The sequence below is a fragment of the Elaeis guineensis genome, chromosome 5 (assembly GCF_000442705.2).
Source record: "Elaeis guineensis isolate ETL-2024a chromosome 5, EG11, whole genome shotgun sequence".
In the NCBI taxonomy this organism is placed as follows: domain Eukaryota; kingdom Viridiplantae; phylum Streptophyta; class Magnoliopsida; order Arecales; family Arecaceae; genus Elaeis; species Elaeis guineensis.
The window spans coordinates 131635561-131641560 of record NC_025997.2 but is presented as its reverse complement, the minus strand read 5'-3'; positions in this window follow the sequence as shown (position 1 = coordinate 131641560).

Here is a 6000-nt window from a genome sequence, read left to right as displayed (position 1 = left end):
GGAAGAAGAAGAGGAAGTTTAGCATGCTCTGAGGAGTTTGAAGGAAGAAGGAGAAGTCATTAACCATCTTTCCGACGAGGTGCGCCAATCGACTTCAAAATCTTTGTTACATTTTATTTTATTTTATTGTTATTTTAAATTTTTGTAATTAAATTTTATTTTTGATTAATACAAAATTTATTTTTATGCACTTTTAAATTTTTACTCTTTTTTTTATTGCAAGTAGAAGCTAAAATTAGATGGTAGATCTTAGTACCAAATTTATTTTTTTTTTATATTTTTAATTTCTATTTCTGACTTAAATTATTTTTTTAATTTTTTTTTTATAAAATCAAAGATTTCAAATCAGCACTACCTTCTCTGTGGATTTGATCTGACTCACTACTATTTATATATTTTTTATTTTTAAGAAGTTAGATTTAAACTGATAATCACAGTGTCCTAACGATAACATCGTGATATATCAAGTTTTTGAATCTAATCCTGAAATTAAACTGCTGATCTACATTAAACCTGACAATCAAATGGTTGAAAATCCTGAAGAACTATTTAGAAAAATGAAAGAATATTTTATTCCTTTCACCTATAATTCATCGACTTGTATCCACTTATCTGATATTTTTGAAAATCAATATGAGATCAAGTCGATCACAATCTAGATGTTTTCATTTTTCTATGAAATCAAGTAGTTAGACCCTAGTTCTAAGACCGACTTGAATCTGATGGCTCAAAAATTAGATAAAGTCGATCTGCTTGTCCAAAAATTTGATCAGTTCCTAGTTTTAGATTAACAATCTCCTGTACAATATACAACACCTTTTAATTATCAAAAGAATTATTCTATTTGTGCTAGCCCAGCCTACCATGTGAGTGAATGTCCTACGGCTGCATAGTTTTCACCTTTCATCGATCCAAGAATAAGTTTAAGCTGTCCAAGATTACTTCAAGCCTGTTAATAATCTATTCTCGAACACATATAATCCAGATTGAAGGAATCATCTTAATTTTTTTTGGAAATCCCAACAAGCTCAGACCTAAATTTTTCTGGTACAAAACTTTCAAAATAGACCCCAATATTAGTACTATATCTATAATAGATGTCAGTCTAATCAACCTATCCAGCCATCATATCATAATTAGCCATTATACCTACCTCCTCAACAAACTTATCTAGCCGACGATAGGTTCAATCAACTTCAGCAATTGATTATGACTCAACTGTAATCTATCCTCAGACTAGAAGCACAAATAGGATTGTTAGCTGAGTCCACCATGAGGCGAGAATCAAGTCCATTGTCAAGCCAACCGATAGTGAATCCCAGGAACAACCCACCTAATGCCTACCAACCTTTGGTCCCATTCCCAAGTGCCCTAGAATCATCTATTTCTTTTAATGGAAAGGGAGGACAAATTGATGAAATAATGGAATTAATAGAGACTTTCCAAGGACCACAAATAAATAACACAATAAAGGAAGCTATATCCCATAATTTTGGGATGGATGATTTTAATATAGATGGATATATCATAGAAATAAATGACCTAGTAGAAGCACCCTACTTCAAAACCATCCGACTTTGGATCAGAAATCGTGAGCCATCACCTTGCCCTCCAATAGCTCTCTTGTTAGAATCACCAATTACTTTAAAACTAAAGTCACTTTCGGATGCTCCCACTAACACCCCCCAACTTCTAATAATCCCTAATCAGGAAACCCAACTTATAGGTGTTCTAAAAGTGCATAAAGAAGCTATCAAATGAGATATCTTTAAAATGATGAATAATGATATTAAAATTTTTATGACTGATATCTCTGTAGTTGGCACTACTTTCGAGGTTTATCTCCAAAATCTTTCTACAATGTTAAAATAATGTATGGAGATAAATTTAATGTTAATTTGAAAAAAATATCATGCTATAGATAAAAAAGAGATGATGCTGAGACACATTATACCTGAGAAAGAGATTACGGTAAAATAGGATATAGTTGAAAAAATTTTTAAACTACCACCCCCAATCTTGGTCCAACAAACATAATCCCTTCTTGATCATCATGAAGACTATAATCATATTTTTAGACCCTGGTATTGCATGCTTGCCCAATACACCCTATTGGTCTGGGCTAATTGTCGTAGCATATTTTACGGATGTTTTACTACCATGATGACAAAGCCTCTTTAGTTTTAAGTAGGACTTCCTCATAGTATCTGACTGAAAACGTTAAACTTAGCGCTTATTGGGAGGCAATTCATTTTTTACATTTGAATCTTTTTTTTTATTTTTTATCTTCTTTTTAAGTTTAGGACTAAGAATCAATTTTGAAAAAATTTCGAGTGGAATCATGATGACCCGGCTGAGTTAAGTACATATCTGGGTTAGGTGATATCTCTCTTTTTCTTTCTCTTTGTCTGTCATACTTTATTTTTTCTATTCCATTGATAACAATGTCGTTTAAGTTGGGAGAAAGAATAATATTTTTTTTAAGTCCTCAAATAAATTAGTATTTAGTGTTTAGGTATCCGATTATGCTTAAAAATCGAGTTATACCAAATATTTTTTTTTAAAAAAATTGATGCACAGACTAGAGAGTTTGTGAGATATCGAGAGATCAAGTATTAAGAAAATCTAATAAAGAATTAAGTTTTAAATATAAATATTTTTCTGTAAGTACTTTTAATTTCTTCTACCAGCATCAAAAAAGAGTTTACTTCTTATGAGCTTGTGTAGGGTAACTATACATTTCTTCATATAAATTTTTTTTTTAAGTACTTCATGCTGAGTAATCGGACCTCTTTGCTTAAACAAGCATTGAGTTTTGTGTCAAAAAATGTGAAGAGTAAAGAAGTTTTGTTGTAAAGATAGTCTTAACTTATAGTCTATTTGATTTGAACTAGTAAGTTCGAGAAATATTTTATATCTAGTATCCTAAAATCATCTGGTTCGAATGTCATTGACTAAAAACTTGCTACATAGATCAGACAGAAAGCTTAAGGGGTTAAGATACTCAATAGCTATACAATATTAAAGAAACATAAAAAAAGAGTAAAGTCTAAACATTGATCTCCTATCGAATAACTGGATGCCTTCGTCTAAGTAAGTATTATGGTTCACATAAAAAAATAGATAATATAAAAATATTTTTATAATAAATAAAGAATGGAAGTAACAATGCACTTGTCCATATAAATGTTAGACGATTTAGAGATGAAGATAGGAGGCAATTTAGAAAATCTTCAGAAAAGATTTAATGTTCTTTACTTAACTCCCACATTGATTAGTACTAATATCTCAATGACATAACTCACTCATATTCTACTGAACATTAATGGTCCGTTTGAAAATTGTCTGGTGAAATTTGAAACTCTAAGTTAAAAGGTACTTAATCCTAAATCTTTTCTTTACTCTAGGATGAGTAAAGTTTAAGTTGGGAGATGTGATAAGTATAATAAATATTCCATAAGAAGTATCAAAATATATATTAATTTATTTTTATTCTTTAACAATTGATGCTTCTTCTTATGTTTTATAGGAAAGATGATCGTCAATACAAAGAGCCCGATTTACAGGTTATAAGAACTCAAATTAAGAGTAAATCAAACTTAAAATGGATCTCGAATGAAGGCTTAAATTCAAACCAAATTCATGGCCAAGAGTTTGGCTCAAAATCAACCAAAATTGACACACAAATCAAATGCAATTAAACCCAAAAGATTGCTTGGTGTACGGTGGACCGATCGATCGGTCCACAGCATTTGGGTTGCGGTTCAAAGAATTTTTATCACGATTTTTGTTGTGGTGTATAGAGGAGTGGGTCAGGATTGCGCCATCAAACAGCTGCAAAGCGATCTCATGTCTGATCGGATGGTCAAGGTTTGCTGCGGTTGGAGAACTGAAGCAGAACACTTTGAAGCACCATCTGACGGTCCAAATCTAATCTCAAACTTGATCCAACAGCTGATATCATTTCCGACTTGATTAAGGATTATTTGAGGCATGATCTCGGGTGTTGGATCATGATCTGATGGCCAGAAAATAAAAAATGGCTTCGGATGAATTTTGGACGTGATTTGAGAGGTTTAAACTGCCCAGGAGATCTATTACACGAAGAAAATTATGGATAGCAAGGAGATATGATATGAGGAGTCTATGAAGGCTATAAAAAGGTATTCAGACATACAAGATAAATCATCCAAGAGAGGGAGAGGCATAGAGAGGGGGTAGCAAGTAAGCTTTGGATTGCGAAAAGACTTTTAAAAAGGAGTTGCTTAGAAGATCGCTATGTACTTGCACTATCTCTATGCCAACACCGATCGAAGATCAGATCCAAAGAGGAAGAAGAAGAGGAAGCTCAGCATGTTTTGAGGAGTTTGAAGGAAGAAGAAAAAATTATCTACCATCTTTTCGATGAGACTGCACCAATTGACTTTGAAATCTTTATTACAATTTATTTTATTTTACTATTCTTTTAAATTTTTTATAATTAAATTTTATTTTTGATTAATATAAAATTTATTTTTATATACTTTTAAATTTTTACTTTTTATTTTTATTGTAAGTAGAAACTAAGATTTAGATAGTAGATTTTAGTATCAAATTTATTTTTTTACATTTTTAATTTCTGTTCCAACTTAAATTATTTTCTTAATTTTTTTTATAAAATCAAAGATTTCAAATTAGCATTGCATTCTCTATGGATTCGATCTGACTTGCTACTCTTTATATATTTTTAATTTTTTTAAAAAAATTAATTTTAAACTGATAATCATTGTGTCCTAATAACAACATCGTGATATATTAGTATGTGTATATTTATATATGTATATATGCGTGTAAGCATGTATATAAAAAGATATAGAATCGTCAAAGATTAAAAAATAGTATAAAAATAGAAAATATGCCTTGCATCATATCCTGACATTTATGAAATACGAACCATCAAGAAAAAAGATATTTATGAAATGCAAGGATTTAGACTTGGTCGATCGAATATTATTCGGATAAAAAATATTTGAAAACCATGTCATATACTATTTAGAGGAATCACTTTGCTGCCATGATAATTTATTAAAACTAGGATTTATTATCCTTCTTAGAAGCTTATTCACATTACGAAATATACTCATTTGAAATATATTATAATATTTCATATTTTAAAAATTATTTTAATAAAAAAATTCAATCCTTTTTCCTTTGACAAAAATTAGAAATGAATAACTTCATTTCATTATTTAAGATATTTTCAAACGATTTTGTTTAAAACATTTAAAAATATCAATAACTTCAATATATTCCTTTAATTGTACATATTTTTTTTTACAAGTTTTTTAAAATATAGATAATCTTATTTATGTTGCAATTTAAAAAGTAATATATAGTAGTATTTAATTTTTTTTTAACATTTTGTATTATATATTTTAGCCAAATATATAATTTTTAATATATTTTTAATATAAATATGGTTGAATCGTTGACTGAGAACATTGGCCAAATCGATCTTATATATTTTTATTCGAGATTGGAATTAAACTTGTTGTTAGTCTATGCTCTTAGCCAACATTTTTATTTTGTATTGACTAATCATGTTTCCAAAGAGTATTTCTGACTTTTGGATAGAATTAAAAAAGACAAGTTATGAAGTGTAATTTTTTAATATTTTTAAATATCATTAAAATTATGTAACAATTCTATGATAAAGACGACTTACAAATTAATAGCCGATAACTTATCAAAGATATAGGGCAAATTGTTATTTCTCCATTTTTTATGGTTTCTTGTAGTGTATATAAAACAAATTTGATAATCTAGGTAGATGCATAGCAAAGAGTAAATATCCAAAATAGGATGGTTACATTCTATGAATCAAGGTGGACATCAAATAAATCATAGAAAATAAATATGGCTGAGTAAAGTAGGAGCTCCATAATTTATAACGAAGATGAGAAGGATAGATAGTTGCTCGAGACAAGGTAAAAGCCAAATATGGTTTGCTTATTGACATCT